The sequence below is a fragment of the Erpetoichthys calabaricus genome, chromosome 5 (assembly GCF_900747795.2).
Source record: "Erpetoichthys calabaricus chromosome 5, fErpCal1.3, whole genome shotgun sequence".
Classification (NCBI taxonomy): Eukaryota; Metazoa; Chordata; class Cladistia; order Polypteriformes; family Polypteridae; genus Erpetoichthys; species Erpetoichthys calabaricus.
Genome location: NC_041398.2, coordinates 28,735,580 through 28,760,420, shown reverse-complemented (window position 1 = coordinate 28,760,420; position 24,841 = coordinate 28,735,580). Strand labels below are relative to the sequence as shown.

The 24,841-nt window shown below is 40.8% G+C and overlaps 1 non-coding gene and 1 pseudogene across 1 annotated transcript; one reads left to right on the top strand and one right to left on the bottom strand.

The window, feature by feature from the left end:
* Positions 1 to 10,406: 10,406 nt before the first annotated feature.
* Positions 10,407 to 13,260, top strand: LOC114652460 (crooked neck-like protein 1; annotated as a pseudogene).
* A 6,359-nt stretch (positions 13,261 to 19,619) lies between these two features.
* trnan-guu (transfer RNA asparagine (anticodon GUU)) lies at positions 19,620 to 19,693 on the bottom strand. The gene has a single exon. It is a non-coding gene; the product is annotated as a tRNA-Asn (tRNA).
* Positions 19,694 to 24,841: the final 5,148 nt, after the last annotated feature.

Sequence of the window (24,841 nt, the reverse complement as noted above, 5' to 3'; positions counted from 1 at the left end):
TCCCACAATCCAAAGACTTGCAGGTTAGGTGGATTGGCGATTCTAAATTGGCCCTAGTGTGTGCCGGGTGTGTTTGTGTGTGTCCTGCGGTGGGTTGTCAGCCTGCCCGGGGTTGGTTCCTGCCTTGTGCCCTGTGTTGGCTGGGATTGGCTCCAGCAGACCCCTGTGTTCGGATTCAGCGGGTTGGAAAATGGATGTATGTATGTATCTTATACTGCGGTGGGTTGGCACCCTGCCCGGGATTGGTTCCTGCCTTGTGCCCTGTGTTGGCTGGGATTGGCTCCAGCAGACCCCCGTGACCCTGTGTTCGGATTCAGCGGGTTGGAAAATGGATGGATGGAAGGATGTATCTTATAAACTCTAAATGTGTTCATACTTTTCAGAAAGTTTTTTTTTTTTTTGCATTAGTGCCCATAGAATTGCAAATTTCAGACTTCCTTATTTCCCCAAAAAGAATTGCAGAAAAATGTTTTGTTACAGTAACCTATTAGGTAATAGAGCACTTTTCAACCCACGCCATAACCCCCACCCCCCTTAGGTCTCCAGTCCAGTGCAGGATTGAATAAAGATAATCAAGAGGGGTTAAAAAGCAGGACATCATCAGTAGCTGGTAGAGCAAAACTAATGAACTTAAACAGGAGGAGGAGAAGGAATGACAGTGGCCAAAAAACAGCCAAGCTAAAAGGAAATTGTGGTGTAGATAAGATATTTAACCTTCAAATCATTAAGTGTTTACAACATGCATGGCAAGACGTGAAACAAGGTTGTCACCCTGCATCATCATGGTCTCTGACAAGGAAATTGGAATTTCAAGATGTGCTGTCCAAGCTCTTCTAAAGACACAGTTTGTAAGGCTGATGACTGGAAACACTGGTGGTCACCTTTCTCAGCCATGGAAATGAAGTGCATCAGATAACGGGAGCATTACACTGATGTCCCATGAAAATTGAAAGATTCCCAGCTCTATTATCTGGTCTGAATTCATAGTAACCACTGGAGCCAAAATTTGCCCCTCTATCATCCAGGGAGGTCCTGTCAGAATTAATCTTCACAGAAGAGCTAATGACAAAAAGCCATTCCTCTAAAGTGTGCATGGAAGGAACACAAGAAATAGGATACTGAACAATGGCAGCAAATGTTCTGCACGGACAGTGCAAATTTGAAAATGTTGGCTTGAACAGATGGTGGTTGGTTGGCTACATTGTTGCCCTTACATGTTAGTCAGTGGAGCACATTGGAGGTTCCCTGCAGGTTTGGGGCTGCATTTTGCAAATGAGGTTAGTAATCTGTATCAGAATGAATGGAATCTGCAATGTTGAGAAGTTCAAGGAGACACTCCTGCACCATGCATGCCATCAGAGAGGCTCCTGATCAGGCCCAAACACACAGCTGGGATAAAGAAGAACTCTTCAGGAAACAGAATCGTGTTCTGCACCAGATAGTGTAGCCTCCACAGAACCTTGATCTCAACTTTGTGGCTGTCTGATATAAACTCAACAGGCTGATGCAAGAAGAGGGGAAAATGTCTGCACAAGAACTGGGGTAGGTCAACCAGAGCCTTAAGACTATCAGACCATTTACTAAATAATGGTGGACCTATGAGAATCGATGCCTTTCCGAAAGGTTATTTTCCACTTTATTTTTTTTGTAGTGGTGAAATTGGTGTGCAAATTCTTCCACAGTATTATAGTGTTTTATACCTGTGTGTATATATAATGTGCACACAGCCCATGGGGTGAGAAATTGTGACTATTGTTGCATTGTAATTGGAGCAGCATCAGTGGGCTGCTTCTGTGCAAAGCTTATGCAGTTCTCACAAGAAAAGGTCCAGGGCGCCACAGTAATGCTCTGAGTTCATTTCATTTGCCAATGTAAATTCTGGTAGTTTTTACAGGATCTGATCTTTAAACAAGGTTTGTGTTCACCTTTAATGATAACTAGCATTCTGTTGTAATCTTTTTAGATAGATAGTGTGGTGATTATTTCTTCGGGAAAATAAATCTTCACAAACAAGATAAAGTTTTGGGGACCGTCCCCATATATTGTCATATAGACAAAGTGAAATAAACAGACCAAAGTATTTTTCAAGTGCATTGAACAATTTTACTTAGAAAACATGGCATTTATATATGCAAAGAATTATGGGAACAGGAAATGGTTGGCAGGAAGTGACGTTGGAGACAGGAACCGGAACCAACATAATCAAGGTGAGACGGAAGTGGAGTAATGTTAGAGGGACGGAAGTGACGTCATCGCGGATCACCATAGTGACGTTGTCGTTGCCATTTTGGTACCCGGAAGTGGAGGTGATTAATTTCCTTCTGTTTTTCTGTTGAAAGAAGAGATTCAGGTAAGTACCACGTGATGACCCCTTATCTCGCAATAGTTCACTCACCTTTAGGCTCTTTAACTGCCTCCTAATCGCACGTGCGTGACAATAGATAGATAGATAGGAGTTAGGTCCATAAATATTTGGTCAGAGACAACTTTTTTCTAATTTTGGTTCTGTACATTACCACAATGAATTTTAAATGTAACAACTCAGATGCAGTTGAAGTGCAGACTTTCAGCTTGAATTCAGTGGGGTGAACAAAACGATTGCATAAAAATGTGAGGCAACTAAAGCATTTTTTTAACACAATCCCTTCATTTCAGGGGCTCAAAAGTAATTGGACAAATTAAATAACTGGAAATAAAATGTTAATTTCTAATACTTGGTTGAAAACCCTTTGCTGGGAATGACAGCCTGAGGTCTTGAACTCATGAACATCACCAGATGCTGGGTTTCCTCCTTTTTAATGCTCTGCCAGGCCTTTACTGCAGCGGCTTTCAGTTGCTGTTTGTTTGTGGGCCTTTCTGTCTGAAGTTTAGTCTTCAACAAGTGAAATGCATGCTCAATTGGGTTAAGATCAGGTGACTGACTTGGCCATTTAAGAATTTTCCACTTCTTTGCTTTAATAAACTCCTGGGTTGCTTTGGCTGTATGTTTTGGGTCATTGTCCATCTGTATCATGAAACGCCACCCAATCAATTTGACTGCATTTAGCTGGATTTGAGCAGACAGTATGTCTCTGAACACCTCAGAATTCATTCGCTGCTTCTGTCCTGTGTCACATCATCAATAAACACTAGTGTCCCAGTGCCACTGGCAGCCATGCACGTCCAATCCATCACACTGCCTCCACCGTGTTTTACAGATAATGTGGTATGCTTTGGATAATGAGCTGTTCCACGCCTTCTCCATACTTTTTTCTTGCCATCATTCTGGTAGAGGTTGATCTTGGTTTCATCTGTCCAAAGAATATTTTTCCAGAACTGTGTTGACTTTTTTAGATGCTCTTTAGCAAATTCCAATCTAGCCTTTCTATTCTTGAGACTTATGAGTGTCTTGCACCTTGCAGTTCACCCTCTGTATTTACTTTCATGCAGTCTTCTCTTTATGGTAGACTTGGATATCGATTCGCCTACCCCCTGGAGTGTTGTTCACTTGGTTGGCTGTTGTGAAGGGGTTTCTCTTCACCATGGAAATGATTCTGCGATCATCCACCACTGTTGTCTTCCGTGGACGTCCAGGTCTTTTTGCATTGCTGAGTTCACCAGTGCTTGCCTTCTTTCTCAGGATGTACCAAACTGTAGATTTTGCCACTCGTAATATTGTAGCAATTTCTCGGATGGGTTTTTTCTGTTTTTGCAGCTTAAGGATGGCTTCTTTCACCTGCATGGAGAGCTCCTTTGACCACATGTTGTCTGTTCACAGCAAAATCTTCCACATGCAAGCACCACACCTCAAATCAACTCCAGGCCTTTTATCTGTTTAATTGATAATGACGTAACGACGGACTTGTCCACACCTGCCCATGAAATAACCTTTGAGTCAATTGTCCAATTACTTTTGAGCCCCTGAAATGAAGGGATTGTGTTAAAAAAATGCTTTAGTTGCCTCACATTTTTATGCAATCGTTTTGTTCACCCCACTGAATTAAAGCTGAAAGTCTGCACTTCAACTGCATCTGAGTTTTTTCATTTAAAATTCATTGTGGTAATGTACAGAACCAAAATTAGAAAAAAGTTGTCTCTGTCCAAATATTTATGGACCTAACTGTAGATAGATAGATAGATAGATAGATAGATAGATAGATAGATAGATAGATAGATAGATAGATAGATAGATAGATAGATAGATAGATAGATAGATAGATAGATAGATAGATAGATACTTTATTAATCCCAGGGGGATATTCACATACTGCGGTGGGTTGGCACCCTGCCCTGGATTGGTTCCTGCCTTGTGCCCTGTGTTGGCTGGGATTGGCTCCAGCAGACCCCCGTGACCCTGTGTTCGGATTCAGCGGGTTGGAAAATGGATGGATGGATGGATATTCACATACTCCAACAGCAGCATATTGATAAAAAACAATATTAAATTAAAGAGTGATAACAATGCAGGTATAACAGACAATAACTTTGAATAATGTTAACGTTTACCCCCCCTCCCCCAAGTGGAACTGAAGAGTTGCATAGTGTGGGGGAGGAACGATCTGTCAGTGGAGCAGGACGGTGACAGCAGTCTGTCGCTGAAGCTGCTCCTCTGTCTGGAGATGACACTGTTCAGTGGATGCAGTGGATTCTCCATGATTGACAGGAGCCTGCTCAGCGCCCGTAGCTCCACCACGGATGTCAAACTGTCCAGCTCTGTGCCTACAATAGAGCCTGCATTCCTCACCAGTTTGTCCAGGCGTGAGGCGTCCGTCTTCTTTATGCTGCCTCCCCAGCACACCACCGCATAGAAGAGGGGGCTTGCCACAACCGTCTGATAGAACATCTGCAGCATCTTATTGCAGATGTTGAAAGACGCCAGCCTTCTAAGGAAGTATAGTTGGCTTTGTCCTCCCTTGCACTGAGCATCAGTATTGGCAGTCTAGTCTAATTTATCATCCAGCTGCACTCCAAGGTATTTATAGGTCTGCACCCTCTGCACACAGTCACCTTTGTTGATCACAGGGTCCATGAGGGGCCTGGTCCTCCTAAAATTCACCACCAGCTCCTTGGTTTTGCTGGTGTTCAGTTGTAGGTGGTTTGAATCGCACCATTTAACAAAGTCCTTGATTAGGTTCCTATACTCCTTCTCCTGCCCACTCCTGATGCAGCCCACAATAGCAATGTCGTCAGCGAACTTTTGCATGTGGCAGGACTCTGAGTTGTATTGGAAGTCCATGTATATAGGCTGAACAGGACCAGAGAAAGTACAGGCCCCTGTGCGCTCCTGTGTTGCTGACCACAATGTCAGACCTGCAGTTCCCGAGACGCACATACTGAGATCTGTCTTTAAGATAGTTCACGATCCATGCCACCAGGTATGAATCTACTCCCATCTCTGTCAGCTTGTCCCTAAGGAGCAGAGGTTAGATGGTGTTGAAGGCGCTAGAGAAGTCCAGAAACATGATTCTTACTGCACCACTGCCTCTGTCCAAGTGGGAGAGGGATCGGTGTAGCATATAGATGATGGCATCCTCCCTCCCACCTTCTCCTGGTATGCGAACTGCAGAGGGGCGAGGGCGTGGCGGACCTGTGGCCTCAGGTGGTGAAGCAGCAGCCGCTCCATGGTCTTCATCACATGTAACATCAGAGCAACAGGCTGGAAGTCCTTCAGCTCACTAGGAAATGATACCTTTGGGACTGGGGTGATGCAAGATGTTTTCCAAAGCCTCGGGACTCCCCCCTGTTCCAGGCTCAGGTTGAAGATGCAGTTTAGTTTAGTTTATTTATTTATAAAGCACTTTAAAAACAACCTCAAGGCTGACCAAAGTGCTGTACAAAGAAAAACAACACATAAACACATAAGAGCTGAAGACATTCTTAATAGAAAGTATAAAAAGTATACAAATAGCCAACATATTATACAGGGTTAAAAGCCAGAGAGTAAGAATGTGTTTTTAAAAAGGATTTAAAGGCAGCTAGCAAAGGAGCCTGCCTAACATGCAATGGCAAATCGTTCCAGAGTTTTGGGGCTGCAACTGAAAAAGCTCGATCACCTCGGAGTTTGCATCGTGCCCTGGGAACGCGTAAAAGAATCTGGTCTGCTGACCTGAAAGAGCGAGATGGTACATATGGGTGCAGCAGTTCCAACAAATAAAGAGGGGCACACCCATTAAGAGATTTAAAAACAAATACAAGGATCTTAAAATGGATTCGAAAATGAATTGGAAGCCAGTGGAGGGAAGCCAAAATCGGGGTAACATGCTCATGCTTTCTTGTGCCAGTTAAAAATCGAGCAGCAGCGTTTTGCACCAGCTGTAGGCGTGCAGTGGAGGCCTGGCTAATTCCAAAAAGAAGCGCATTACAGTAATCTAGACAAGATGTTATAAAAGCATGTATCACTGTTTCATGGTTGCGCTTAGACAACACAGGCTTGATTTTTGGCATCTGCCTCAACTGGAAAAAGCAAGATTTTACCACTGCATTCACATGGCTATCAAGTTTAAAAGTGGAGTCCATTTTTACACCTAAATTTGTGATGATGGATTTCTCAAATTGAGCCACAGTGGAAAGGTCGATGCAAGGGGTCCCACTGGTGCTATTGGGCCTAAATAGCATGACTTCTGTTTTGTTCTCATTAAAATTTAGAAAATTTAGTGCCATCCAACTCCTTATGTCAATAAGGCAATCAAGCAGGAGCTGGACAGAACATGGACCTTGGCGCTTCAGTGGGAAATACACCTGGCAGTCATCTGCATAAAGATGAAAGGAAATACCGTGTTTCTGAAAAATAGCGCCGAGTGGCAGCAGGTATAAGGAGGACAGAAGAGGTCCCAGGATGGAGCCCTGTGGTACCCCCCAGGGGAGGGCAACAGAGGTGGAAGTGAAATCATCAATACTGACACAAAAACTTCTATCTGAAAGATAGGACCTAAACCATTGGAGAGCTGAACCTGTGATGCCCACCCTAAAGATGCACTTTCGAGGACTCCCCAGCTCCAATGCACAGGCCTTCAGCAGTCTTTAAACACTGATGTAGAGTTTCTGTCTCATGTCTGGAAATTGTATTGCTGTTTCACTTGTGTGTTGTGTGCTCCTTCATCTGTTACATATGATCTCCTTGTATGCTTTGCTGCAGCTTCTCTTTGTTGCAACACATCTGCAATTGAAGGTGTGCTGCTTGTAGTCGGACCGACTGGGACCGTAGTTTGAAAAGAAAAAAAAACATACAAAGATGCCAAGAAGTTAAAATTAAAGAAGTTGCAGTTTGTTGCATACAATCCTTTTCAATCGATTTTAGGGTGCAACCATATATAAGGAAAAAAATATATAAAGTCCAAAAAAATATATAGGCTCTGTTGTAACCCACCCTCTAAACAAAACCAATAAGACTCCCTTAAAAAAATAAATAAATAAACAAATCAGGGGTCATCACTGGCTTAGTGGGGTTGTCATTTTTGACATATACCCAGAACCCACCAGCCACTGAGTCACACAATCTCTCTCTGCTGTTCGCTCAGTTTTTCAACACTCTCGTCTACCACTTCTCTGCAGTGCGGTTCCCTCCCTCGCCTCCTGTCTATTCAGCCTTAAATAACCTAAAACCTGCTCATCTAATGATACGCTTCACCAAGGCATCTCCATTCTTATCTTTCGTGGGGTGGTGGGGATATAATAACTTTATCCAAATCCCAACAATGACAAACACGAAATCAAAACTGACGTTAGCGCCCTTAATGGATACTTGTATAATATTAACAACCCTCAAATCACAAGACATCAACAATAAGTTTGGGTACTTTCCCATCAAAACAAACCTGACACTCACGGCACCTCCCTAATACTTGATCTTCTGCCAACCCACACGGTCTTGCGTTACAATACGGACAGTGGGCCACGTTTAAAACTGATGTTGGCTCTGCGCACGCCTGCTGCCCAAAAGTGCAGAACAAAAAAAAAACAGAACAAGCATGATGTGCACAAAGCCCTCCGTGGCGGTATGTTTAATAAAACTCTTCGTTCTCTTTTTCTTTTCTTTTTTTCCCTTCCTTTTCTTATAACCCTCTCCTAGCGAAACAGGTAAATGCGCGTCCTCGGCACCAGGAGGTTCGTTACTCGTTTTTCCATGAGACTAACGGTCTCACACTCTTACTTCAAATTTTGATGTTCAGGTAATTCATTTTGTCGATCCTCACTCTGCAGTGCTACCCCCACCATATCTTTTGTCATATTTGACATGTTAAGTGCTTAAATATGCTTGATTTTTTGTTGGAGTGCTAATTTTAAAGACGTTTTCCTTTAAATTGTTGCATCTAGCTTCGTTAGATCTCACCACTCCTCGGTAGTTTCAAAGCACTCTAATCTAAAAGACTGTATAAAATGGATATCCCTGACAAAATTTCTTTGTCTGCTCTAGGATAGACAGTTTGTTTCAGTGACATAAAATTTAATTCTTGTTTGGTCATAGTTCAATATAAAATTACAATCTAAAGTATATATGAAATGCATACGATATAATACAAGACAATCCAAGTAAAAGTTTCAACAAAATGTAATATGAAATATGATGTGAATTTGATCCATGGAGAGCGGTAGTGCGTCTATTTAGCACACCCAGAGGCATAGACTGTGAGAGGCCAGACTGTTCAATGTTTTATTACCACATTAATTTCATTTTATGCCAATTTTACATCCATATAGTTAACTCCTGTATAACTTGCCTAAACAGCGCACAAGTTTCAATTTTTTTAACCAATAACATAAAGACTCCTCCTACAAGAACTTTATTGGATCGCTGTGATAAAGGTTAATTTTTGTAACCTCATTTTATTTTTGGTATTGAAATAATGGGAGTAACATTAGGGGAAACTAATATAGTAAGGAAGGAACGGAAGGAAATGTAAAAAAAAATAAGAAAACAGTGTTTTGGAAGCTAAGAAACCTGACAATGGAGGGAAAAAAGGTTTCAGCTTCTCGTTGGGAAGTGGCATTTAGGTGAGTGTAAGGCACAGGAGCCAGTGAGGCAAACAGCATTGGGAGCTTAAAGTGATAAATAAAAGGTACCCCAAAAATTATTTATTTACATAAAGGACCCCTCCCCCAAATAATAATAATGAAAATAATATTAATTAAATTAATTAATTATTTAATTAATTCATTAATTTCTACCTACCTACATCGGTATCATTGCTGCATTATTAATATTTTTAAGTTCTCTCACCTCCTTTGAGAGCAGAGGGGAACAGCGAGTGATGCGAAGAGAACTAATTGGAGAGAAGTGTAGCTGAGAGCACTTTTTTTCTTTCTTTCATCCATCGTTTTTGTGCAACTTTACTGATTTCAAGCTGCTTTACTTGCTGCCAAGTGGCGAGTTTCTGACACGGGTGAAAGGAGGAACAGAAAAAGACCGGGAAAAGGGTGACCCCTGCTAGCAGAAAGGCAAAAGCTTACAGCACTCGGTATTCCCAGGCGGTCTCCCATCCAAGTACTAACCGTGCCCGATCCTGGCTTAGCTGCCGCGATCGTGCGTATTCAAGGTGGTATGGCCGTAAACGAGAGGTACAAGTTTTTCTCTCCCCATATAGGCAACGTTGGAAGCCCTCTTTACTAAACGACAGCCCAATGTTTTTTCTCAATCTATTCTATATGCATCATTTAATGTCCGAAAGAGACACAGCCTGATGCAAAGAATTCACAAGACGGTCATTACTCGTGCATGGATACAATGGTCTGTACAAGATTAAAAGTCACACATGCAAAATATACAACTTATAAAATGTTGACAGTAAATATCTATGCAGTAAACTGTAATAAATGCATTAATGTAGTAAGGCTAAGAAAAGCATACATATTACTGAAATACAGTAACACCTCAAACTTCAACACTAGGTAGAAAAGTTGCGTAATTTTGGTCTGCGCATGCGTAGTATCAGTGAGTAGATCATTTCGATGGGTAGGATGTTTCGTTAGAACACCTGGCTCTCATACGCAGCGCTGCCCAAGATCTCCCAGTGGCCTCGGCGTAGGCCTTCCCGAGGGTGCTTTGCTGCTGTGCGCGACCTTCCACGCCAAGGGATCTTTCTTTCTGTCTGTCTCTCTCTCCGGAGCGCAGGGCCGCCTTCCTCTTTCTCAGCTTTGCCTCAACCCGCCTGTCTAAGCTGTTGGGCGGCTGTTTCTCATTCAGCGTCCCGCCCAGGCCCACCCCTTCTGTTTATCTTCCAGCCAATAAGCTCCAGCAATGTGTGGCTGGTTTGCATAAGAGCGTGGTGCACCTTGGGTTTACTGGCGAAACCTGTCTAATGAAGGTGGTGAGGTCGGTGCAACCCCATCATCCGGGATACGGAGCACACGGGCGTTCGGAGGCCGAAGGAGCCCGAAGGACCCCGAAGGACCTAGAACGGGGGGTTGGGAACGCCACCCGCCGGCGAGCGATGAAGCCGAAGAAGAGGGAGGTTGAGCGCCGGGCTGTATGGTTCATACTTATCATAACGCTAAAGATATTTTTGAGTGCTGCTGGAAAACAGAGAATACCTAAGGTTATTAAGGTGAAAACAAAACACCGCCAGAAGTACATCTAACAGCAGAGCAGCTATTGAGCGAGGCTAAGGAAAGAAAACTTCAGCTACTGCCTCCTTCCCCCAAAGCAGAGGATAACCGATGAAGAAGAATAAAACAGTTACATTCTGAGAAAAAGAAAAGTATTTGAAGATAATATCAGAAAAAATCGTACAGTTATTAGTAATCAGATAGGATAAAGTATGCACAATGGGAGGAAAGCTTGAAAAAAGTTCAAAGGGCACGTTCAATTTATAGATTTAGGTCACAAAAATGTTGCTCTTTGGCTCAAGTATGCAGAGATGGAAATGAAGAATCGACAGGTGAACCATGCCAGAAATATTTGGGACAGAGCTATCACTATCCTCCCTTGGGTCAACCAGTTTTGGTACAAGTATACATATATGGAAGAAATGTTGGGAAATGTTGCTGGTTGTCGCCAGGTGTTTGAGCAATGGATGGAATGGCAGCCAGATGAGCAGGCCTGGCACTTCTACATCAATTTTGAATTAAAATACAAAGAAGTGGAAAAAGCCTGCAATATTTATGAGAAATTTGTATTTGTACACCCGGAGGTGAAAAACTGGATTAAATATGCTTGTTTTGAAGATAAACATGAATATATTGCTCATGCTAGGAAAGTGTTTGAAAGAGCAGTGACATTCTTTGAAGAGGAATATATGGATGAACAACTGTTTGTGGCATTTGCAAAGTTTGAGGAAAAACAAAAGGAGTCTGAAAGAGTCAGAGTAATCTACAAATATGCTTTGGACAAGATTCCTAAACAACAAGCTCAGGAGCTCTTCAATAACTATAAAATATTTGAGAAGAAATTTGGAGACAGGAGGGGAATTAAAGATGTACAGGTGCTGGTCATAAAATTAGAATATCATGACAAAGTTGATTTATTTCAGTAATTCCATTCAAAACGTGAAACTTGGATATTAGATTCATTCATTACACACAGACTGATGTATTTCAAATGTTTATTTCTTTTAATGTTGATGATTATAACTGACAACTAATGAAAGTCCCAAATTCAGTATCTTGGAAAATTAGAACATTGTTTAAAAGGTTCAATATTGAAGACACCTGGTGCCACACTCTAATCAGCTAATTAACTCAAAACACCTGCAAAAGCCTTTAAATGGTCTCTCAGTCTAGTTCTGTGGGCTACACAATCATGGGGAAGACTGCTGACTTGACAGTTGTCCAAAAGACAACCATTGACACCTTGCACAAGGAGGGCAAGACACTAAAGGTCATTGCTAAAGAGGCTGGCTGTTCACAGAGCTCTGTGTCCAAGCACATTAGAAGAGAGGCGAAGGGAAGGACAAGATGTGGTAGAAAAAAGTGTACAAGCAATAGGGATAACCGCACCCTGGAGAGGATTGTGAAACAAAAGCCATTCAAAAATGTGGGGGAGATTCACAAAGAGTGGACTGCAGCTGTAGTCAGTGCTTCAAGAACCACCACGCACAGACGTATACAAGACATGGGTTTCAGCTGTCGCATTCCTTGTGTCAAGCCACTCTTGAACAAGAGACAGCATCAGAAGCGTCTCGCCTGGGCTAAAGACAAAAAGGACTAGACTGCTGCTGAGTGGTCCAAAGTTATGTTCTCTGATGAAAGTAAATTTTGCATTTCCTTTGGAAATCAAGGTCCCAGAGTCTGGAGGAAGAGAGGAGAGGCACAGAATCCACGTTGCGTGAGGTCCAGTGTAAAGTTTCCACAGTCATTGATGGTTTGGGGTGCCATGTCATCTGCTGGTGTTGGTCCATTGTGTTTTCTGAGGTCCAAGGTCAACACAGCCGTCTACCAGGAAGTTTTAGAGCACTTCATGCTTCCCGCTGCTGACGAACTTTATGGAGATGCAGATTTCATTTTCCAACAGGACCTGGCACCTGCACAGTGCCAAAGCTACCAGTACCTGGTTTAAGGACCATGATATCCCTGTTCTTGATTGGCCAGCAAACTCGCCTGACCTTAACCCCATAGAAAATCTGTGGGGTATTGTGAAGAGGAAGATGCAATACGCCAGACCCAACAATTCAGAAGAGCTGAAGGCCACTATCAGAGCAACATGGGCTCTCATAACACCTGAGCAGTGCCACAGACTGATCGACTCCATGCCACGCCGCATTGCTGCAGTAATCCAGGCCAAAGGAGCCCCAACTAGATATTGAGTGCTGTACATGCTCATACTTTTCATGTTCATACCTTTCAGTTGGCCAACATTTCTAAAAATCCTTTTTTTGCATTGGTCTTAATTGATATTCTAATTTTCCGAGATACTGAATTTGGGACTTTCATTAGTTGTCAGCCCCTGTGACCCTGTGTTCGGATTCAGCAGGTTGGAAAATGGATAGATGGATGGATTAGTTGTCAGTTATAATCATCAACATTAAAAGAAATAAACATTTGAAATACATCAGTCTGTGTGTAATGAATGAATCTAATATTCAAGTTTCACTTTTTGAATGGAATTACTGAAATAAATCAACTTTGTCATGATATTCTAATTTTATGACCAGCACCTGTAATAGCAAGAGACGCTTTCAGTATGAAGAGGGAGTTAAGGCAAAACCTCACAATTACGATGCCTAGTTTGATTACTTGAGACTTGTTGAAAGTGATACAGATTCAGACACTGTTCGAGAAGTCTATGAGAGAGCTATTACGAATGTCCCACCAATCTCAGAGAAGAGGTGTAACAGGTGTATAAAATAAAAAGCTTTAGTTGTTTGGAGCTTCACCAAATCCTGGTAACATTCATTGTGTTGTATGCTTTCTGTTGTGGTCCTGTTATATTTCCCCACTCTGTTTGTTGTGTTGTTACGTCATCAGTGTGCGCCTCTCTCTGTTGTGGTGGGCGGAGTGAAGCCTCACGAAGCATTGTCATTGTATTGGAAATCGTATCGAAGCTTCGAAGCATTTGACACTCACCTCTCTAGTGACATCTCCTGGCCATTTTCATTAATGTTACACAAACTCATGATCCACTTCAATGACGTCTGTTAAAACTCTTATTGCTTTTATTTTTTCGCTGCTACAGACTGACAAAGAAGAGAAGGGTTCGTCAGCAGCTTCTAGTGCCTGATGTCTAAAATATATATATATATATATATATATATATATATATATATATATATATATATATATATATATATATAACTAACGCCGACAGGCAGAATGCTTTATACGATAGCAAGAGTTAAACAAAATAAGACGCCTCACTCATGGATTACCGGTTTTTTCAATTAGTATTTACTTTTGCACTGTATCATTATAATCGCTCCAGTTATTAGTATTATAATTAACCCTCATCTTTTCTTGAGATCACATTTAATAGCCTTAAATGTTTTCTTTGGTCTGACCTAATTAAAACGGAGTAGATGGAAAATAAAAGGTTATCCCTGTACTTTGCCATGATATAGGTAAGCACATTTGAGAAAGAAAAGGTGAAATCCTTAAATCACAGATGTGATTATTCGATCAAGTATTGAAATATTTCATTTATTAATACTTTACAATATTTTGTGGAGCACAAAAGTAACGAGTTCGCTACGAATCGAAGATGCCATCAGTGGCTCAACAAACTAAGGTGGTTGCTTTTCAAATTCTGAGCGTAGTGCTAGCCTGAGTTCGAGCTCAATTAAAGACTCATCAAAGTTAATAATATAAAAAAAATGATCTGGAGTGAAATCTTTATAACCAATTTGAACTAAATAATTTTGAGATATACTGTGGAAGGATCGCATAAGAGATCTCTTCGAGAATCATCCCCACTTAGAATCGCCATCAAAATGCGATGACTAATTGCGTAAGGCAGCTCGCGTATTTACATTAATCCATCTTCTATTCATTGCCATTTGACGTCCACGAACCCCTCCATTGAATAAGGTGATAACAAACCCACTGTGGTAGATCAGGTTCAATTTGCTCTGCTGCACCAAACATTCAAAGCTGTCAATCCGGAGCACATCAGAGAGGCTGAGAGACACGGCGCAGATCAGTCACCGACACACAGACACACACGAGATACTCCAAGGTGAGCAGTGCGTGTATCAAGTGAGCAGTGCACGTATCAAGGTCGGCATTAAAGATCCTCTTGAGTGCTGAGGCAACAACAAAAAGCAGCGGGATAAACACATCTGGACCTGCTGCCGAAAAAGCATTTGCTTTTAACAACAGCATCCCTCCCTCGTGAACACATCTTCAAGGTCCGGATAGGCGATCAGTAAAAAGTTGTCTTAGTCACAGCACAGTGCAATAATAAAACATTTCCTAAAACATATAGTTTTCCAGTCTGTATCATTCCTAAGCAATCTTCCAGTTATAGAGGCGCAATCCCAGTTACTAACACATTTACCGTGTAGCTCCCCCCCCCACCCCCACCCCCACCCCAAAGTAAGAACACATTCCACCTTATCAATTTAATATTTTAAATTTTAAACCGCTAAACCCGCCATCAACAACTACAATAACAGTTGAAATCGTCACTGAAATAATTTGTTTTGTTACAGACATAAAACAAGATGCCCATTTCCATTTGATATATCTTTACTAGTGTTCTCGCCTTGCTCGCTATCGGTCAAAGAAGGGGCCTGAGTTGCCTCGAAAGCTTGCATATTGTAATCTTTTTAGTTAGCCAATAAAAGGTGTCATTTTGCTTGGCTTTTCTCTGTTAAATGAAAAAAAAAAAGAAAAACAGACTCTTTTGGGTCACAATAGGTGGACGTGGGACCCGATCCCACGCAAGCCTTATTATGGAGCGGCAACGCTACCGCTGCACCACTACTGTTTTCAGCAGGGTACATGTATATAATGTATGTTTTTTATGTATGTAATGAAGATGAAAACAATTATATAGACTAGACAAAGCACCCGTTTCGACAACGTAAGATGAAACGGGCACGAGTTTATGTCAGCAGTGTATGAAGAACAAATGATAAGTAATGAAGAAGTTGTTTTGTAATGATTGTAGTCCGCTTTACTCATTACTGTACAAGCTTGTACTGTTAGTTGATTAATTTTCCAGGCCTATAGTATAATTTTGAATGATGAATGTTCCAGTACAATATGGAATAGTAATAAGTATAAGCACCACAAACCTGCTACAGGTGTATTGAATGAATGCGTAATTGAATCAGAATGTGTAATTAGGCCTCAAGCTGTAGTCGAAATCGCCTTTCAGGCCTCTAGAGGTTTAATTGAAGTCGCCTTTCTCTTTGAATTTGTGCGGCCGTAAATCCGGCGCCTGCTGCGATGTTGGGGTTGGATGTCAGTCTCATAAGGTTTTTCGGGCAGCTGCGCAGAAGGCGACTGCGCATTCGGCTTTGGACGCACATGAGTGAGTGAGTGAGGAGGCAGGCGAATTATGTATTAAGATGTATACTATATGACATACGTTCAGTGTTGCATGAAAAAGTTGCATGAGGCAAAGAATGGATATTTATGAGAGTATTATAGTGAGAAATGTGTTGTCACCCATATTACTAAAGCTCTTCTTTGCAGCATTATGCATTCTACAAGTCAGCATTTGTATGATGTATGATTTATAATTTTATTTTTTGGCACAAAGTATTATCGGGCACAATCATTTAACATGTATTGATCATCCACAAACATTCATTTCAATGGGAATTCTGTCAAGTTTTTGATCTCTGTTGATGCCATATGTACTTCAAACTGGAGCTCGATGAATAATGATTCAAAGCACTTAGTAGACATGCTTACTGAGATTGCATCATGACGGGGCTTGGAAGCCTCGAGCAGCTCCAGGGTACAAGCTGTGCGTCGAGGTGAGCCCGACTATATCTAACCGGAACCTCCCGACCTCGCGCACTAGCTCAGGCTCCTTCCCCTTCAGAGAGGTGACATTCCAATATATCTCTATATATAATCTTCATTTGGATCTTGATCTTTGTTTGTCCGCGAATGAATTAGAAGAAGAAGCACTAGATGGCAGTAGAGAGACAGCTAAAACATAGGCATTGCATTAAGAATCTCCTCCAGGCTTATACTACTGAAGACTGTAGTACTCCAGTCACACCTCAAAACACAGACATTCAAACTAAACAAATTGTTGTGCTTTAAATTAACTAATCTTTATATACAATCTTAATTTGGAACTTGATCTTTGTTTGTCCGCAAATTCCACGCATGCGTAGACCACCTTCCAGTTTAGTACGTTGTTGTTACTCACGGATGTCAACAATGTGCCGGAATAACGAAAGGGGTGGTGGACAGTGTTATGCTGGTTATCTCCTGAGGCCTGGTTAGAGAATGAGATTGCCGAAGATAAAAGGTACGTGCCTACGTAACATATGAATGAAAGAAAGACGGTGGGTAAAATGAATGACAACGTAACAGCACGTTCCGGTGTTCTAACGAAACATTCTACCCATCGAAATGATCTACTTACTGATACTACGCATGCGCAGACCAAACTTACGCAACTTTTCTCGAAACTTTCCAACTGCTTGTCGATCTGTCCTTCCTAGTGTTGAAGTTTGAGGTAAGTGTTACTGTATTTCAGTAATATGTATGCTTTTCTTAGCCTTACTACATTAATGCATTTATTACAGTTTACTGCATAGGTATTTTTAACTGATGACATGGTATAACGTTATAAGTTTAATGCTACGACTTACAATAAACGGATGGGTGTAACATATACGGTGTATATACCATTCATGCCAAGTAATCTGTTGCTTTTGTTGACATAGTGTGTAATAAATAAACTGTTTGCGCCACACTTTTTTCATTGAGGTCCAAAATTCACACTACAACAAAGCACTCCCCATTTCTACTTATGTATGGGAGAGAAGCAGTGATCCCCTCAGAGGTTCCAGTTGACTTGCCGGTGAGTGTTTACTTACAGCTCTGTGTGTAAATTTATATTATTATATATTATGAATAATGAATTATTTTGTCAGAAGCCGCAAATATTAGCATACTAGCAATAAAATAATTGAAAGGAAATTAAATATTGATTGAAGATTATTTTCTTATTTTGAATAACAGCAGTATGTTACACCTAACACTACTATTGCTTTTTCAAAATACTGAAAATTAATCAAATGACTGATGTTAAAGCTTGTATACTAATGAGAACAACTGTGATTATAGGCAATGCAGAGGATCATTGCTTGGTTTGTTCCAAGCTGGAAGATGATCCCAACAAAAGCACAATTGAAATGGTAACAATATTTCAACATGTGCCATCCACAATAATATAATATCCTACTATGCTCATTTTCAGTCTTCATAATTTTGTTCTTGGGGTCTAGTAATATAACTTAACAAGTAACATATTAACTGCTTCTACACCTGCTTGGCCGCATCGGAAGAAATAGTTAATTGAATCAGTCATTATTATTACTGTTTCCATGTTCAGACTAATCGTTATGTTTTATTTTTCAGGTGCAGTGTGATATGTGCAGTTGCTGGGCACATTTTGAATGTGCAAAATACAATGAAAAAATTGAAATAGCATATGTTTATAAAAAATGTATAGATAAATAAGTATTGTTCTTTGGTCTTTGTTGTTGGAGTGTTTTATTGTTCACAAATGTATGTAAATTAAAGCCTTTCTATTCTTCCTATGATGTGCTATTGTTTTATTTGAAATGCCCTCAAATAAGGTGCTTTATGGACCTTAAAAGTTTCACTTAATATATTCAATAGAAAATATTACACATATTTTATGTTGTATGTAATACAGTTGTTGTTTATTTTGTTATACTATACTGTATAAAATGTGTCAGCTTTGCAGTATATTTCAGTCCTTGGAAATGTGTTACTGATGTACCCATATGCATTATGAAGGTAGGATGTTTAGTTAGTGTTATTTACCCCATCGAGATGATCTACCCATGTGTATAATAAAGGTAGGATGTTTTGATAAGGTAGCACCAATCGATAGATACATCTGTCGAAATAAACTACGGTAGGATACTTCGACAAAGTAGGACAAATCGTCAGAACACCTGAAATTATTATTGTTACGTTGTAGCCGGCGAGTGCTCCGCGTCTCACAGTTGTACCGTGGCTTGCTCACATGTCAGTGAAGTGATCCCTATTTATCCTTTAAAGAGCCTGGATACCTATGTGTCCCCCATTTATAACCATTGCTTCGTGTATATTGCCTTACTCTTTGGATTGCCACAAAGCAACCTGCGAGATTGGAGAAAGGTTGAGAAGAGATCGTGAGAAGAAACGACAGCGTCGTGTAAACGAGACGGACTGTGAACGAAGAGAAGCAGAAATGCTCCTACACCACCACATAATTACTATTCGGACGGTGATTCCGAGTAGGCCGGCCCTATCGAATCAATGACTAAGGGTTTTCATTTGTAATTTTGTTTCCCTTATAAAAAATCATAATGCTGTGCGACGAAGGGCCCAGTTCACGACTGGCAGCCGCGTTTAAACAGGGAGCCCTTCACAGACAACTTTAACACGCGCAGCGTAGTTGGGCGCACATGGCTAATATATATTGCAGATAATGAAAAACTTAACAGCGACCTCGCGTCCATCTTAAAATTCACGTGTTCGCACCGAAATGGAATAGTGAAACGTCGCAAGTTGGGGTTCAGAATAGTCCGAGGGCACGTGAGTGCAGCAGGCTCAGGTTGCGAGACAATCTGCCAGTGTTCGCTATAAGCATGTCACCCGTCTACAGACAATGATAGTGAAAGGATCACCTTCACCTGATGATTAATGATGATTAGGTACGTGAAAAGGTGGAAAAAATACTTAAATCGGACAGGAGAAATAAAACACGCAGCGAAATATAAACATCATAACACAGCTGCACGATTGCAGGACGGTAACTGGAAACAACGCTGTGCAAGTGAAGCAGTCGTTGTGCATTTAAACCGTTATACCTCGTCAAGCCTTGTTTGGCGCGGGTACATAGACTGCGATTTCTGCCAAAACTGGCAGCTTCATTTCACTTTCTCTTAGAATATGCAGGTTTCTGTCGGGGTAGTGAAGGGGTCTTCGGTGTCTTTCTCTCTCTATTCTCCTAAGAGCAGCATTCTACCTATTTATTTTGCGACTGTAACAAAACACAGCTCTAACGTCCCTGGGTGGGCTCGAACCACCAACCTTTCGGTTAACAGCCGAACGCGCTAACCGATTGCGCCACAGAGACTCCTATACGTGACGATTTTTTTTTTCTTTTTTTCAAGGTAGACTAGAAGAATAATCGAGTGTCTATTTTTTTTAATCAATAAGAATTCAGCGGGTTTGAACAAATGAAGCTGCTTTTTTATTTTTATTTTTTTTTTGTTCCTTCGCTACTATAAGTGCATATTTTAGTTTTACCCTTACGTTTAATTAACGTTTCGGGTAACATTGATAAACAGAGATAATCTCATTGTTGTGTGATTATGTAATATGTAATGTTACAGTGTGGTTTTCCTCTGTACATTGGCTTGCCTACCCTCTAATAGAATTAATTAAAAAAATATATATATATATTTTTTAAGTAACACGTTTTTATTCAGAAATGCACTACAAAGGAAAATATTTTTTTTCTTGTACTAAGATTCTGTTGGTCATATGTGACTAAAAATAAAATGATGGGGTGCCCATAAAATAATTAAAGTCAATTAAAATGCATAGATTTCCTTGCTTAATTATTACTTCCCTTTCATGTTCTGTAACTGGTTTGGGGGTTAGGGGTTGAGAGCACATGCTAATACAGCACATTGCCAGGCCCACCACACCACAAACCACCTCAGGATCCCAGATTAGGACCTGAGTGCAGCCGTGCCACCATAATGCAGGGTCTACAGAAATGCTATCCACCACATAGCTATCGAATGAGTTTTAAAAAATTTTATTCTACTTACTGACTGGACTGAAGACTGAATCCATTTATTCATTCATTCATTTATTCATTTTTCTTTCCACTTATTCCAAAATTCAAAGACTGTGAAGAATTGTCCATAAATGTGGTGGAGTTTAATGAAGAAAATGGTAGAAATAGATAGAAGTGTGTTTGTGCTTTCAGTTTCTTTGAAGAAACTTTGCCCCCTTGCTCGCTTTGCTCGCCAACCCCCGTGTGGGCGCTACATGCAGTTCAGCTGATCACATATGAGGATGCGGATGTACAATTTAAACAGATTATTTTCATGTGAATTGTTACATATGCATAATAGAACTAGTTTACATTTACAGCGAGCAATTAACCATATTGAAAAATAGTAAAACATAATAATTTGAAAGTAAATTGTTTCATGTTGCATTAGAATTATTCATTGTGTCATACGATTTGGTTCTGTTTGGATTTGAAATTAACACGCAAATACTTTTTAAATTTACACTTTTACTGTAAAACTTCAGTAAAAACAATATTAGAAATTAACTTTTCATCAGTATCACGTTGAATTCTGATTCCGTATTTGGACTTTCATCATGACAACGCAACATATAACTGCTGGTGAGTGAATATCGTTTCTTTCTAATAAATAAACCGACATTTTCAAATGTTTGGCTCTCTGATTTGTTAATTGTCTTTGCAAAAGCTATTCTAACGGGAAACTGTTAACATTTTAATACGAATGGCATATCAAGATCTCCTTTGGTGTCTAATGTGATCCACGGCAAATGCACTACATTACCTTTCTTGGATACATCCTTCTTTCTACAGTAATTCGGGTGGTGGAAGACTGGACAGTGTTAACAGTTGTAGATATTCTATGGGATATTGTAATTTATTTAACTTAATTAATCCATTTGACTTTGTTTGTCGGTGCTAGGATTGGCTGTGTACTCATTTCTTGGGTTGATAACCCTTCGGGATGAAATTCTTCAATAACATTTGGACTAAATAAGTCTTCTTTTTTGGGAACTTAAAGTGAGGAAAACATAAAATTTTATAAGAGCTAAGAGAACAGGAACTGAGTCTGACAAAAGCATTCACACAAATGAGAGGCGGGAGGGCCTTGTGGGTGGTTGAATATAGTTGAGAGGAGGACGTGACTTGAAAAAATCTCATGGCTAAAGTCTCATCTTGTGGGACTTGAAATTATCACTTTGCTAAAAGTATAATATAAGGAAATGAGAAATTTTAAATTTGATGTCATTAACATACAGATCCTGGGTCAAAACTGATGAAATTTTGCTTTGTCACTGGAGATCAGCATGCATGCAAAGTTTAAAGGAACAGTTTGTAAAAGTGGGTAAAATATTGATTGCAAAATATGACCCAGACAAACAGAGAGGGCAAGCTGAAATAAAATCATCCATCCATCCATCCATTTTCTAACCCGCTGAATCCGAACACATGGTCACGGGGGTCTGCTGGAGCCAATCCCAGCCAACACAGGGCAGGGAACCGAACCTAGGCAGGGTGCCAACCGACTGCAGGACACACACAAACACACCCACACACCAAGCACACACTAGGGCCAATTTAGAATCGCCAATCCACCTAACCTGCATGTCTTTGGACTGTGGGAGGAAACCGGAGCGCCCGGAGGAAACCCACGCAGACACGGGGAGAACATGCAAACTCCACGCAGGGAGGACCCGGGATGCGAACCTGGGTCCCCAGGTCTCCCAACTGCGAGGCAGTAGCGCTACCCACTGCGCCACCGTGCCGCCCAATTTATTATTATTATTATTATTATTATTATTATTATTATTATTATTATTATTATTATTATTATTATTATTATTATTATTATTATTATTATTATTATTATTATTATTTATTAACTTTATAATTTAATAATGATTAGTCTGTACTCTAATGATAAGTAACCAAAGATAGGTCTCTGGGGTCTGTTTCATGGAAAGCACAGTGCCAACATTCAAGTCCAAGAATTGTTCCTGCCATGTGCCCGATGCTTACTGGGGTAGGCTCCAGCTTACCTGTGACTCTGTCCAGGACCATCTTAACAGTATCATAGGCTCCCCTGCAAATTAATGCACTGGGACCCTTGTTGTGATAGAAAAACAGAAACATACACAGGCATCAGAAGTATCACAGGCCCCTATGTTCCTGGGGCCTCCAGCCAGTGCCCATATTGCCCAGTCGTTAAGACAGCCCTGGGTAAACAGCTTTGGAAAATAGATGGATGGATATAATAACTCATGATCACACATGGTTTGAAGTTGGATGTACCCACAACATTTTCATTATTGTTTTTTTTGTTTGATGTGACACACTCATGAGGCAGCTTCTATTAATTTGATTATAATTTGAGCCATCATGTACTGTTAACCATCAACTCAACATAAACATGAAGAATGACCAATACAAATGTTATGTAATTGCATGACAGCCCGGCCAGATTAAGACCGCCACAGGCTGCTGGGTGTCTTAGGTCCACAACAAAGGTTCTCAGCGGGTCGTCTAAAACAGCATGGTATTTCTCATTCTTTATTTCAGCTTGAGACTCCATTGTTTCATTAGGGGGTCCCACTTGGTCCTTTCAACTCACGGATGCTCAATCATTCCATCAGTCAAGATGGGGTGGGTATTGGTGAAAAGGCACGGGACCCTGAACACACACCACCAATGCCATGATGGTAGATCCACCCCACATGAAAGTGACGTTCGAGAGCTGCATGTTCAAGAGTGGCAGGAAGCAGGTTGAGAACCCCTTCACTAAGCTGAAGCCTGTCAATTTTATTTTCTTCTTTGACGCCACCACAGGTTGTAAAGCAAGTGGGTGCTTGTAACAATCCAGTAAGCACATAGGAAAGTAATAGCTTTATTATTATTGCAAAGGCTTTTAATTTTATTTATGTGTACTGGTAACTCCAAATGAGTTGAAGTAACCATCAAGATGTGGAGCACGAGTCCGGTTTTTCCAAATTATTTTTTTTTTTTTTGGTGCGGGTGCCCTCCCATATTTCCCATATAATTAATCTGACCCAAGGAGTCAAATGTATTCAGCAACCTTGGGCACTTTACAGCTATAAAATGCTGCAGTAGTGTTGCTGCATCATAATACGGATCCTGGGATTTGCTTCCTGGGTGCTTCCTGCATGGAGATAGCATGGAGTGCTCCAGTTTCCTCCTACAGTTCAGAGACAAAGTGGTGAGGTGAAATGGTGTTGCTAAATTGGCCCCCAGGAAAGTCTATCTGCAGACCTCCAGTGCTCCCATCCATTGAGGAGGTTGTCGCTTTATATTATACTTGTCAGTGATAACACCTGGTTACATTCTGGTTAAGATTTAGGGTTTGGGTGATGATGATGATGGTGGTTTGCAGGAATCATAGAAGCCATATGCTTCAGAAAGCAGAGGAAATACGCATACAAGTCTTTTAATGATTGATTAGTTTTGCTGTACCAGGTGTATTAAAAGCCTAAGGACGTTCTATACGTTTATGTTAGTCTCAAAATAGTCATGCAATTATTAAAATGCTTCAATAAACGTACAATTTAATTTCCTATAATAAAATAATATTTAACTCTTTTATCACAGCAAACATTATGACTACATTAAAGGCCCCCATCGATTGACAGGCTACTTGTGACTTTTGATGGAATGGTATATAAACAGGATCCATAATTATGTGGCAGCTTTTAATGTGCCTGAATTTTTTGCTGTGAGGCTTTTTCTATCCATCTTTCTTGTAGTATTGTAGTATCACTCTTGACAAACCTTCACCGTTCTCTGTAATTATTAGACGGTCAGCTTTGTAAAGGTGGAGGCCAAATTAGAAGGAGAGGCTGCTGCATGAGAGGGGTAGGGATAGCATGAAAATCTGGGCAGCTGAAAACTCAGAGGGGAGGAAACCTGTGGAGGAGAGCTGCTTAAAAGAGGGTGAGCAGCATGAAGTGGGTGGTTTCCAGAAGATGTCATGATCCCAGTCTCTCACCATCAAGAAGATGATGATTAAAACTGACCACAGGGTGTTCATACTACTTTGCCTTCCAGGTAAGACTATTGTGCTGGAGGAAAGACTCTGGCTGATGGTTGGGTCAAAGATACAGGAGGAATAAATATGGATTCCATCCTGGCTCTGGAACAGTAGACCCACTCTACTTTATATTTAGTTCTTTACTCTACATGTTTTCTGTAGATTTGGAAGAGCACATGACTGTGTCCTTTGCCAGGTGTTGTGTGTAGTGCTGCAGGAATATGGGATGACGGGGTTGCAGGTCAGGTTGGGGAGCATACACTGGTACAGCACATTGCCACACCCAACACATGACAAAACAGCTCTGGATTCTAGTTGGCAACCCCTCAAGCAGACACACGGTCCAGTCCCACCCTCTGGAAATGACCATCTATCTGCCGCAGCCATTTGTTACATTGGCATCCCTTTGGCTTGGT